At 41.3% G+C, this 14331-nt stretch overlaps 1 protein-coding gene across 9 annotated transcripts in view; it reads right to left on the bottom strand.

The window, feature by feature from the left end:
- Window positions 1–14331, bottom strand: part of ELAVL4 (ELAV like RNA binding protein 4) — a 143707-nt gene that overhangs the window by 77826 nt on the left and 51550 nt on the right. The gene's annotated exons all lie outside the window — the stretch shown is intronic.

The following is a 14331-nucleotide window of genomic DNA, read 5'->3' as shown; positions in this document are numbered from 1 at the left end:
GTTAGAAGCATTTCCTTTCCAACTTTCAATGGCAAGCTGACATTCTGTAACTTAGATCTACCATTGTGTTTTACACTCTGAAGTGATACATATTTTTATACAACAGCTTTTCAGAATTTGAAGAACGTTGTCATCTCTCCACTCAGTCTTCTCAAAGCTAAAAGTTCCCATGTCCTTCAATCTCTCTTCACAGATCTTTGTTTCTATCGTAGTTCCCTAATCGTCTTTGTTCATTTCTGTAATTATCAAATTTTATTTGTCTTCTCGGACAGTGGTTGCCAATCAGTGGGCTGGGGACCACTGGTGGTCCCGAGAAAATTTTGGTGGTTCGCAGAGAAATGTCACCCCCAAAGCAACCCCCAAAGCAATTAATTCAGGCTGCGCAGGAACACAAGGCTGCGCTACCCACATGGCCCGCACGAACACAAGGCTTGTGTCACTTGCATTGCGAACAACACGAGGTAGTGAGGGGAGGGGGGAAAAGGTGAGGGAAACTTGCTCCACTCGCCTGGCCTGGCCACCGGGCTGCTTCTTTCCGTTTCTTTCTTCTTCTGATTTTGGCTGCATGCAAGGAAAGCAGCAAGTCTTTCTTTCTCTCTCCCAAACTCCGCCAGAAATCAGTCTTTGGGACCCTGCAAGGCATCCTGCTCCAAGAGGCTGCACTGGCGTGACAAGTCTCACAAAGACTCATTTCTGGCAGAGTTTGGAGAGAGAAAGAAAGAATTCTGCTGTTTTCCTTGCATGAAGCCAAAAGTGTCTTTCTCTCTCTTTCCCCCAAGAACGGAGCTAGAGACGGTACCCTGCAATCCCAAATAAAGAATGATTGATCGGTAGGAAAATGGGGTGGGGAATTTTCCTGCAGACTTTTGGGGGGATTTTCCCAGGGTCTCTGATCTGCGGGATTTAAAATTATGAGTTTGATGCTTCCTGAGGTCGAAAAGGTTTGCGACCCCTGTTCTAGGATATTAATCATCCCACCCACTTCGTGTCACTAACAAATATGATAAGCATTCCTTCCACCTCTTATTTAATTTAAGTCATTTATAAAGATGTTGAAGACTGTAGGATCCAAAGCTAAACCTTATGACAATCTACTAAGTATCACCAACAGCCTAATTAGAAGACTATTGATTACTTTTCATGTAAGATTTTCAGTTCAACCATGTATCTATTTAAATGTCATCCTCTGGAGTCCGAACATAACTAACTTGCTAATGAAAAAGTCATGGGACTATTAAATGTTTTGCTGAACGCAAGACACAGTGCCTCTATAGTACGCCCACAATATATCAGAAATTATCAGATTTTTTAAAAAAGTCATAAAATGAATATGGCAAGACTTGTAAGCTAGCACTTATATATAAGCCAATATTGCACAATTAAACTTCATCTGTTGAATAAAAAAATGTGATTTTTACAAGATTCAGAAACAATAAGTAACAAGACTTAATAAGCTATTGTTCTTTTAAGAATATATATCTTTTAAAATCACAGTGTTCTTTATGAAACTCAAAAGGGTAAAGTTTCTTAAACATTGTAATGTATACCTATGACATACAACACAGCATGTAAAGTTAAAGATTGCTTAGGACTGTTATAGATTTCTATAGCTGCCTTTATTCAAAGACAACAACCCTTTTATTGCCTATTTCTCCCTCACCTGCTGTGGGGGAAAAAAAGATAAAATCCTTATAGCAGTAGATACTGTACATATGTAACAAGATATGCTATTTTTATTATTTATTTAAAACATTTGCATTGCCAAATATTATATTTGTGTGCTGCCTCATAGGTTCTAGGAGCCTTACAAAGATATCTGTGACAAGATATGGTGATGATTAATTAAACTACCATGATGGTTAATCCACTCAATCCCTGGGAGGTACTGTCAGCCTTACAGGACACTTTACTCTTCAAATCCTCTGTAGAAAAACAGTATTTACTGTTTTTATGAATGACATCAGTAAAGAAACCTCAGGTATATTGTTCTAGAGCAGGGCTATCAAACTCGCGGCCTATGGGCCAGATGCGCCACGTGCTGGCCATGACCGCCCATGCCCTATTTAGCAAAGGGGAAAAAAGTCCTAATACAGCATGTGATGACGATGTGATGTTAGTTTGACACCCCTGGCCTAGACAGAAAAAAGGAGGGTTATTTTTATCTACTTATCATACCAGCATCTATTGTCCAAATGTACTGCTGTACTTTTTTCTTTTCTTTTCTTTTGGTAAAGATTCTTGTGAAGAAGCTGTACTTTTTTAAAACTTTCAAAAAAAAGCAGGTGGGATGTTTTACATTTGAAAATGAAATAGAGTATTCTGCTTGATCTACTCATCTTAGGATGTATATGTTCATTCTTTAGTGTACTATTAACGCATCAACCCATTTTTCTTACAAAGGCATGCTTAAACTTTTGGTTTGGCCTATTTGTTGCAATTTTTCTTCAGTGTTAGAAAAAGGATTGTTTTGCTGAGCAAGATATGCACTTGACTCAAAACATTTTTTTTGTTATTTATGCTGAGCATTGACACTATATCCTGGAAGCCTGGATTGTCTGTATCACCTTCCTTGAGAAATTTTCCTTTTTCAGGATTCTCCTCTCAAATGCCAGACAGTGAGTTGGAGCCACTGAGGCTCTGGCTGGACCAAGACCCCCTGGCTGAGGGAGATCTTGTCCTGAGGAATTCTTCAAAGACGGGATACAGATAGGCTGACCAGGTCTGTGTACCATGGCTATCTGGGCCAATGCGAAGCGAGATGCAGAATTTCCACCTTTTCCAATAGAGGTTTCCTGATCAACCCCGGAATGAGAGGAAGAGGCAGGAAGGCATATAATAGACCCTTGGGCCAAGGGCTACAGAGGGCTTTGACCCCCTCTGCTCCTGGTGTCGCAAATCTTGTGAAAAATCTGGGCAGTTGCGAGTTTGCTGGGGTGGCGAACAAGTCCAAGACCGGGTGGCCGAATCTCTTGGACAGTTCCCTGAAGAGGCCCGGGTGCAGCCGCCATTCGGAATGGTCCGTGTTCCTGCAGAGAGAATCTGCCTGTGCTTTTGTTGCCCCCAAGATGTGCTCCGTCGTGATGTAAAGCAGGTGAGCCTCTGCCCAGAGACCCAGTTGGTCCACCTCGCGCAAGAGGGACCTGGAGTGGGTGCCCCCTTGGCAGTTGATGTGTGCCTTGGTGGCCACGTTGTCCGTCAGGATTAGCATGTTGTCTCACTACAGCATTCTGAAAGTTCCATAGGGCAAGATGGACTGTTCAGAGTTCCAGCCAGTTTATGTTGTTTTTCACGTCTGCTTGAGACCATTGTCCTTGTGCCAATTGGGACTGGAGATGGGCGTCCCAGCTGAAAAGGCTGGCATCCGAGGTCAAGGTCAGGTGACTGGGATCCTTCAACAGGATATCCTTGTTATTGCTGGGGAAACCCGCCATCTGAGAGACCTGAGTGTCTCTCGTGGTACCTGAACCTTGGTGTTGGAGTTGCTGTCTTCTGCCCTCTGGAATGTTAACAGGAACCATTGCAAGGTTCTGGAATGTAGTCGAGCCCAAGGGACTATAGCTATACATGATACCATCTTTCCCATGAGCTGTGAAAGCATGGCCAAGAGAATGGTTTGTTCCTTTCTGATTTGATTCACCAAGGACTTGATGCTGTCCTGACACTCCTGGGAAAGGTAGATCTCACATAACCTGGTGATTATCACTGTGCTTAGTGTAACATGCAAGTGGATGGTACTAGGTGGCTCTTTGGAAGATTGACAGAGAACCTGTGGTCCTGAAGGACGCTGATTGTTGTCTCCTTCTGTGCCTGATGGTAAGAACCGGACTGTATGAGAATGTCGCACTGGACATGCACCAGAATTGCTTTGAGGTGTGTGGCCGGTGCTGCTAGCAATTTTGTAAAGGTCCTGGGGCCCAAGGATAGGCCGAATGGCAGAGCTCTGTACTGAATGTGGCAGCCTGCATAACAGAATCTGAGGTACCTTCGATGGAAGGGAAGGATTGGGACTGGAGGTAGGCCTCTGTCAGGTCGATGGACGTCAGGAGGTCACCCACCCTGATGCTCTCCAAGATTGACTGCAGTGACTGCATTTTGAATCTCTTGAACATCAAGTGGATATTCAATTTCTTGAGGTCCAGAATTGCTCTCCACCCCACCCCCTGAGGCCTTCGGAATTATGAATAGGATAGAGTAAAATCTGTGCCTCTGTTGGTCCTCTGGAACTGGTTCAATGGCCTGGATGTCCAACAGTTGTTGAATCGCCTTGTCCATGAGGTGTCTTCTGATGATATTTTTGGAGATGGGGCAACGGATGAAATGTCTCAGAGGTGTGGAGAGAAATTCTAGAGTGAGGCCAAATAGTACTGTATTTAGGACCCAAGAATCAGTGGTGATGTTCTCCCACTGATTCGCAAATAGGGCCAGGCACCCACCAATGGGAGGAGGGTCCTGGCAGTCACTTGGAATGGTGAAAGGGATGGCCTCCTAAGCCACGAAATGGCCGTTTGGCCTGAAATTGTTGTCTATACCTATCTCTAAACCCCGATCTGTCTGCCTGGCAGTCAGATCTTGGAGGGTATGAGCATTGAAATTGACTGTTGTAGGCCCCGGTATCCGTCAGGCGAAAGAACTGCGTACAGACAAATGGGGAGGCATGCCTATTTGCACATCTGATTAGTGATGACAAAACCTTGCGTTTTTCCGTGTTCTCAACAAGGAATGGGTTCAATGCCTCCCCCAAAAGGAAGGTACCTCTATAAGGGGAGGTGATCCCCCACTTGCTTCTAGCATCCGCCTGCCATTGGCAAAGCCATAGCAAGCGGCAGGAGGTGACATTGGAAGCGAGAGCCCTGGATGAAAAACAAGCTGCATGCAAGGATGAATCCACCAAAAATTCAGTGGCTGCCACCAGCTTGTTAATATCCTGGTGCATCCGAGTTTCCTCCAGAGAAACTCTCGCTTGCTACTGGTGATGCCAGAGTAAAGAGGTTCTTGCAAAGAAGGAAGTGGCCATAGCAGCCTTTACTGCCCAGGCATTAGCTTGATGGGTTCTGTGGAAGTTTAATTCCACCTTCCTGTGTTCCACTTTCAGGGTTTCTGCAATGTCCCCAGAAACCACGATGGATAAAACCAGAGAGGTCAGAGGTTCAGTCACAGTAGGCAATTCTAGGGCTTCCGAGAGAATGGGAGCCATATTGAAGACTCTTTTGTCATTCCCTCCCATGTTGGGGAACGTAACCAGGTGACTCCATTATCTTTGAACCACGTTTAGGAACAGCTTGGGATAAGGAATGTCCTCCTGCATTATAGTTGGTTCGGAAAAAACTTTATTATTGGGTCCCTGGGAGTCCATTGGTTCCATGGGAACACTGGGCCCTGCTCCTATCTGAGCTGTAGCTCTGGCCTTGTGGTGGAGACTTAAATAGCGCTGGAAAGAATAGGCCAGTGAAGGGAGGGGGATCTGGAGTGAGATCCTCATCCTCCGATAAGCCCTGTTCCCTTTGATCCTTATCCTCCAACACTGACGCCCTCTTCTGAAGGAACGGGTGGGTGATATAGACCCCTGTGACCTAACTGCCTCAGTTGGGAACTGGTAATGCTGGGTCATCTGAAGGGGAGGTTACAGAGGCCTGACGGCCTCTAATCCATAAACTAGTAGTAACACCATGCAAAATTGCCTGTGTATGAGGGACTTAAGTTTCTCAGACAGGCCATATCCCTGCCTGTCCATTGGGCAGAGCTCCACTGCAGTGGGTGTAAAGGTGGCCTCCGGGGCATGAACTCTGTCCTTAAACTGAGGTTCTGCAAACTCAGTTACCATGCAAGAAAAAGGGAATTGTTCTACATCATTTTCTTCTGCTACTAGATGAAAGGGCAATTGTTCTCTATCGCCCTCTGGTGACCAAGCCATAAGAACTGCAGGATTTTACAGAGTCAACTGCTGCAGCTGCTGACGGTGGGAATGGCAGTTTCTATGTGAGGAGTAGAGATCCTTTCCTGCTCTGCCTTTCTTTTGGCTCTAGAGATTTGTTTCTCCAGGGCTTTCTGTCTTCTGCTAGCATCTTTCTCTTCTGCCTTAGAGGACTTCCTAGAATAAATAGCTTTGGCTTTAATCTTGTCAGCTGCATCCTTGCTAGCTGACCTAGCCCTTCTGGAGCTAGGTTTTTTGAAATGAGCCAATGTAGAGGCACTTTGCTGTTCCATGCTGTCTGCTGACACAGAGTGTTCAGCCCTCTTAACAGTTTTAGCCCCAGTAAGACTGCCTCTTCAGAAGAACGCTGCGACTGCACTCTGATCTGGTGTATGCCGAGGTGACCGGGCAGTATCCATGTGAAGGACAGATCAATATGGGGCTTGGAGTGGTGGCGGCAAGACCAGTGAAGCTGGGGTAGCCAGGACATGCACACACACGGCTGACTATAGCACGGGCAATTTGACAGCGGGGAAGCGGCTGCTTAAGCTGGGGCAATCCGGATTTGGAGCTCAAAGAACATTGTTTGGAGCTCAAAGAACATTGTTTATTGAACACTAAAATGGTAAGGCAAATTACTATATTATAAGTAGGGAGAAAACCCCATACTTACTTGCACTGATGATGTTAACTACTTGATTAATGAAATGTCTGCAAGCAAACAAGAAAGCTCAGAGAGCACCAAAGAACTCCACAGTTCAATCCTGAGTTACATGTATTCTATTCTATTGAACTGTATTGTAAAAACTAGCAGTTGGTAATGTAGCCTTAAAGTCCTTAGAAAAGATATACATCGGGTATGATTTGTGGTTACCTACAAAGATCAGAATCCTATGGGCAATTATTTTTCTTGTGACACTCTAAGGAAGTGAAACTTGGACTTTAAAGAAGCAAGACAGAGGAATATTGATACTTTTGAGCTTTGGTGTTGAAGGCAAAATTTAACTATCAATAATATTGTTGATGAATTCTGCATTTGATATTCAGTAGTCAATGACAGAATAAAAGGTAAAAGGAATCTCAACATGATTTACCAATCAAAGCTTTTCCTTTTCATCTAACTAAATGGAAAGCATCACCAAATGTCTATATTTGGATTTTTTTTTAAAAAAAAAAAAGCTTAGCATTTGTTATACAAAGAGAAACAGAAAATAATACTGTTTATTTGAGTTGAAAAGATTATCCTTATAGACTGAAATCAGTGAAAGATCTATAAATTTCTAGATTCTCAGTACCACTCAACATATACATATTTAAAGGTATGTGTTAATGCTGTTGCAGTAACAAACTTCAGAAAGCTAATTGGTGTATTTTTATCTAGATAAGAAGTGTGTATCTGTGTGATCTTGAAAAGTTTCAGGAAGTGCAGAAAGACGTTAGTTTACAAAAAATAAAACTGCTAAGGTAACAAGTTGTAAGCTGTAATTGTCCCACAGCACAGACTTGCAACAAAAGAAGGAGGATTCTAATATTAACCACAGTGTGCTATTTATTTACCTGTCATATTTACAGAGTCACAAAAGTGACTCTGGGAAGCATACATCAATAAAAGCAATAATTACAAAAATATAAAAATAATTATTAAAATCTAAAACATTAAAAATTGAATATACAAACAACAAGGTGTGAACAAAGTGAAATTATCAATTGTAGTAGAGCCATTTATGAATATTTCCATTTCCTGAAACCTCCTGGTAATATAACCAGGTCTTGAGGGACTTCTGGAACATTAACAGAACACTATTCTGTTAATTATTCTGTTAACCTGACTTGGTGGGGGGCAGGGAAGAGGATGTTCCATAAGATGGATGCCATGAGAAGGGTCACTTGCAGGGTCTCACCAAATGTAAGTCCTTAGCAGATGCTACCTGCCACATGCCTTCTCTGCCAGATCTAATGGTATGAGCTGATGTAATTGGGGAGAGCTTGCCCATCAAGGAATATGGCCATATGCCATGAACATCTTTAAAGTTCAAAAACACCACCTTGAATTGGATCCAGAAGCAAACACGCAACCAATGTAAGCTTACAGAGCAGGGGTGTAACATGTCATTCTAGAGGCATACATAATTGACTACACTGCTGCATTTTGTACCAATTAAAACTTCTGAATACTCTTCAAAGGCAGCCTTATGTAGAGGGCATTATAGCCATCCAATCCAGGTATTACAGTGTTTCTCATATAATAAGGCTGGGTCTTATTTTTTTTTTGAGCCCCGAAAAAATGGCTAGGCTGTCTTTTTGGAGGTGACTTAATTCCCCCCCTTGCATCTTCGGGCAGGCGGGCGGCGACGACTTGGATGTTGACCTCGGCGTTGGTGGGGCACTTTGTATCAGGGTCAACGCAGGCAGCACCATATCCGGGTGTGCAACAAAAGTACTTCCTAACAGCAAGCCCCCCAGCCATTTCCCCTCCATTTCGCATGTTTTAATATAGGCCTTAATTTGGGGGGAGGGGCTTAATTTCATTTCATGCCTATAAAACATGCCGGGACTTCCTATTGGGGGAGGCCGTATTGTTGGAGAAACAGGGTATTAGGTCACGAGTAACTGAGTGTGAACAGACACTCCTGATTCAGGAACAAGAACTTATGCAAACAAAAACAGATGCAAAGGCCTTCTGGCCACAACTACCATTGCTCTTTGAACAGGAGTCATGGGTTTTGAAGATCCCCAGGTTGAGCACTGAGTCTGTTTAGGGTAGCACAACCCCACCCAGCACCAAAGATGGCATAGTCCTGGAACTGGTAGTCTCCAAACTCAATCTTGCCAGAGTTCAACTGAAGTCTGTTGCACATCATGCTATCATCACAGCCTCCAGGCACTGGGATAAGATGTTCACAGCATTGCTTAATTTGTCAGGGTCACAGATAGTTTCATCAACAAACTGATGACACTTCCCTCCCATGGTGATACATGAACTCAGTGACCTTATGTAGATGTTAAATAGGAGAAGGTCAAGCATTGACTCTTGCAGCAGTCCACACAATAGGACCAAGGGTGGGATCTCTCCTCCCGGAACACCACTGAATGAAATCAATCTTGGAGAAAGGAGCCCACCTTTTCCCAATCCTCTGAGCTGATTCAGAAGCATACCATGGCTGATGGTATCAAAAATCACAAAGAGATCAGGTAGGGCAAGGATGGATGTACAATCCCCATCCTGCCTGTGCCAGAGATCATCCCAAAATGTGACCAATGCTGTTTCTGTCCCCTACCTGGATCTAAACCCTGACGGAGAAAGAATCCAGACAATCTGCTTCATCTAAGGCTCTTTGAAGCTGTTGTTCCATAAAGTGGTGGGGGGAGGGGGTAAGATAGTGAACCAAAAGGGGTCCTGTAATAGTTTCTTGAGGAGGTGGGTGACTAAGGTACCTTCAAGGGTGAATATACAATCCCCTTACTCAAATAAGACGTAACCAGTATTATAACCCACTTACACGACAGCCCTCTGGGCCTTTTTAACAAGCCAGGAGGGGCATGGGTGTAATGAGCAGGTGACTGAATTCACAGTCATAAGGATACTGTACACACAAAAGGCACACAGTTTGTACACATAGTATGTGTATTTAATAAAAGTAAAGGTACTTACAGTAAAATGAACGGAATGAAATATATAAATACCTGCAACATCACAACTGAATTTAGATTGATTGGCATGACCTAAATTAATACATTGACTAGTTTGGGGAATTATACTGTTCATACCAATCATTACACACGTCAAATGCAGTTACAATATGTTAAATAAAACATTCTCATTTTCCTTTCTTTATATGTTATTACTGGTAAAAATCTCAGTTGTGTTAACTTATCTGCTCTCATTTCAACTTCAGAAGTTTAAGCACAGAACAAGCTGCACCAGCTGAAGTTTCCAAATGCTTTTCAAAGGCCTTTTTCATATAGCCCTTGTAAAGCACGTTGCAGTAGTCTAACATTTTATAATTTTACTTCAACTTTCCTCTGTTGACAGACTTGTGAAGGTTGTAAATGAGGGCATGATTTGTTAAGTTATTTTTCATAACAAGAACAGTGGAAGGCAAAGTGGAACACAGAGAAGTGTAATTAAATAATGGGAAAAGGTATATGTGCTGTTTTTTTACCTCCAACTTTACCTTTATATCTAATTAGCATGAGGAATAAAATATCTTACAAGATATATTCAAAGATTAATGATCTAGTCAAGTTATAAAAATATAGAATTGTCTAGTTATAATATCTGCTATTGAAAACACTGGAGAAAGTGTTTACTTTTTACTGAACTGTAATATTTTCTTTATATGCTGTTAATTATTGAACTGTATTTTAATAATTTATGAAAACCTAGACCAGGGGCGTCAAACTCAAGGCCCATGGGCCAGATCCAGCCCATGGAGTGTTTCAATCTGGCCCACAGGGGCAGCCTGGAAATAGCAAAGGACTAGTCTGGTCTGCAGTGCCTCTGGCAGCCAAAATGAAGTGTGTGGAGGGGTGCGTGCAGCCTCCCCGCAGCCCATTTACAGCCTGGATGCCTCCTGCAGCACTTTGCTGGCCAAAATGGGGAATAGGGGGCTGCATGTAGACCCCCGCATGCCATTTTGGCTGGCAGAGGCAGCTTGGGTCAGTCCTGCGCATCTGACCCACATGTGGGTCTTGAGTTTGATATCCCTGGTCTAGCTTTTCATAGCTGCAGGAGGCCATCATTTTCATTTGCTACAGAGGCCGTCCGGGCTGAAAACGGAGCGCAGGGGCACGCACATGGTCCCACATGCCCCATTTTGGCCAGCAAAATGCTGCAGGAGGTGTCTGCTCCGTCTCCACCCCTCGCCCCCGGAGAACTACAGTACTGATCCAGCCCTCAAAGAAATTCAGTTTGACACCCCTGAGCTAGACCAATATTGTGCTAGAGAATAATGAATAAATAGCATTTTAAAAGCCGATTTCTGAACTGCAAAATTTTGTGGACGCTATCAAGAATCTAAACACATACATTTTAAAGAATAGAACTGTCAGATTACAATGTCAACTGCAGTTTTTATTACACCATCTAAATGGCACAATTACCTTTGCTATTATTTATTTAATCATGGACACAAAATGAAAGGGGAAATGAAGTTTAAGAACAGTTTTGCCCACAGCTAAATCCAATCTCTCCCAAACATTACATTTTATATAATAAACTGCTTTGTAAAAGTGCACCTTTTTCATTCCCCATCTCAAATTCAAGACAAGAATTCTTTATTTATGAAAGCACCTTTTAGGTAAAAACAATTCAATATTAATATAAATTATTTTCATGTTTTGATTTTTATTAGTTTTAATTGTAGCCTAGGGTTCAGTACATAATATCAGGATTTTAAAAGCTGGCACCACATAGTTTTATATTTCTTGATACCATTAACAGTCAATCCAAATATTTTAAATATAGAGCAAGAATAGTGAAAGTGTATTTCTGCCTACATCATTTATATAATATCTAATTCTAAAAAGCACTTCTTAAACATCACTTGGTGAGTAGGCAGCCAAATCAATCAATGAATCAACAATAAAATTAAAACAGAACATCAGAGATTATTCTGGTGACACTATTTTATTCTGTTAAAGTTAAAGCTTTCACACTTCTTTAAAGGCCCACATTTCAAACATATTGTAATATTTTTAGTGCACTATGAAAAAGATATGTAAAATGGAAAAGTTTCCTTTCTCCAGGAAGGCATTTTATTCCTACACATAGCAATCATTTTAATACACAAGGACAATGGTGGAACCAGAAGCATACCAACATGCAAATTATGTTGGTCAGAATAAATATAGTCTATCCTCAACTAATAAAGGTTCAACATACAATCCAAATTCAAATTTTCCACTGAGCAGTAACAGCCATTACCTGCATTAAACTCAACATCTGGCATGAGATAATGTACCCTCAAAGAAAAGAAGCAAAATGCAACATAACCCTTTTGTAAATGCAAACTAGAATTGACAGGAAGATCATTCATAGGCCCTACTGTTATTTTACCATTTCAAAAAAAACAACTATGGGAATGAGAACATCTGTTCTGAAGATGACATCTGAACAAAGGTTAAGATGATTTACATATATAATACCAAGTTCAATCTCAAACATCTTTACACAGCACTGAGAAACTCTGCTTATAATCAATACAGACAATAATAAATATGACTGATTAATGGTCTGGTTGATATAAAGCAGTCTCATTTTTAAGCAGGTATGCTTATAAAATGGCACACCTGTAAAACGTCTGTGTGTGCATCAGCACAGATATATAGATATCAGGAATGTGCAAATTTTCTGAGAGATGGAAACATCTATTTTGGAACAAATGGGAGCAAATACAATATGTACTTTGTAGCCACATATTTTTAAAGCTCACATGCCTGCTTTAAAAATTACTATTGGGTGTCTCCATCTGCATATCCTTGCCCAGACATTTTACTTTGCTTCCTATCAAAGCAAAATGAATGTGGAAGACAAGGGTGGGATGCTACCGGTTCGGCCCGGTTCTACAGAACCTGTAGCTGCAAAGAGAAGCTGACACCAAACCCGTTTGGTATTTGGCCCACCCACCTGCCCGGGCTCTAGGTTGTCCTTTATTCTCTGCTTTTCCCTCCTCAGCTGCTTTGCGCGGCACAGCTGAGGTTGAAAAAGCATGAAACAAGAGGATTTTCAAATGCTGGGCACCCAAGTGCAGCGCTTGTCAACTGTCCAGACAGCACAGCTGATGATTTCTTGCAAATGCTGCACACACGATTGTCCCCAATTCAGAGAACTGGCAAATTGCTCCACTGGCTGGCCCCGACCCTCTCCTCCCACTCACTCCTTACCTGGCATACGAGCCATCCAACTTGCCTGGTTTTGTAAGTTGCTATTTTTCCTTTTTTTCTCCCCGACCATCAGCTGTTCTGCTCTGTTGGGAAATTTAGATTAGCTAGAAAGCAGGAAATCCTTGGATTTCTTGCTTTCTAGCTAATCTAACAGCAGTTTTATGTGACAAACTCAGGTAGCTGATTGCAGATAGATAGATCTCTAAGTTAATGCGATTCTGTGAGCAATTCAATCTGCCTGCCTACTTTGCCTGCTTTTGAATAAAAGTTGTTCTTTTTTTAATTAAAAAATCAATATTTACATAAAAACCATGCCCGCCCAGTCACATGACCACCAAGCCACATCCACAAATTAGGCCACACCCACAGAACTTGTTGTTAAGAAATTTGAATCCCACCCCTGGTGGAAGCACTTAATACACTAGGATGGGTATCGGAACATGGAAAAGGAATGGCTGCTTTTTGCAGTGATTCCTGTAAGCTCTGAAGCACATTTTTGAAAGATTTGCACAGCCCTAGTAGATGCATATTTAGGTGTATTATTATACACCTCTCCCCATTTTTTTTATTATAAGTTTCTCTGAAAAAGACAATATAGAGCAATTTTACCGCCATTGAACCCGTTTCAAGTATATTTTTCTCATGCTTTCTTTGGCTTAAGCATCCTAAGGCCTTGGGAAATAGTCACAACATTAATCAAAACTGGAAAATTTGCCCAGTCTTTAAGATTTTAACAGAAAAATTCATTTGTATGTTTACTACTTTAAAAGGGATAAACTTGCAACTATTACTGATGTCTGAAAAACGTAAGCTTGAACTTGACAGAACCATTCAGCATGTGGGAATTGGAATACACATTTTAAGTGTTCTGATTATCTTACATGTGCTGTATATACTTAATACAGATTTTTCTATGACCCTCAATAGATAAAAACACATAGAATTTTTTTCCCACCAAGATGCCAAGGAAAATATTAAGAAATTGTTAATGAGCCAGTTTCATTTGTCAAATTTACCCTAAAGTAGACTCAATGCGCCTGCATGCATTCTATTGTTGGGCTTCATCAACTTTCTTTATACCGTAGTATTTGCATGCAAGAGTTACAATTTTTATATTTGTAAAAGAAAAAGAAGGGCAATTGTATCAGGCAATTTTAATGGTCATTGAATTTGTTAGCAGTCTTAGGCTTTGTCATAAACTACATGGGACATAATCAGAAACATCTTTGAGCAATAAAATTCATTTTCACAGATATCATGTCTGGTTCACAAAATACTTCAGTACTTAAACTGAACACAATTATGTTTTTAAAACATCTACCAACTACAGTATATTCTACTTTGATGTTTGTATGTTTTTCTTAACTGCTTCTGTCTCATGAAATATTCTCCAAAATCAATTAAAAAGTAAATAACTTTAACTAAAACCACTGCTTTTAAATTCATAATTTCAGATATTTTCTTTAAACTGTTCAACCGACAGCTAAGAAACGATGGTCTATGCTTATAAAATTACTTATGCAATATGTCGTGAA

This window comes from Notechis scutatus, chromosome 3, assembly GCF_049901735.1.
Source record: "Notechis scutatus isolate UNSWTSFEM ecotype Mainland chromosome 3, rNotScu1.2, whole genome shotgun sequence".
Lineage (NCBI taxonomy): Eukaryota > Metazoa > Chordata > Lepidosauria > Squamata > Elapidae > Notechis > Notechis scutatus.
This window is presented reverse-complemented; position numbering and strand designations above follow the sequence as displayed.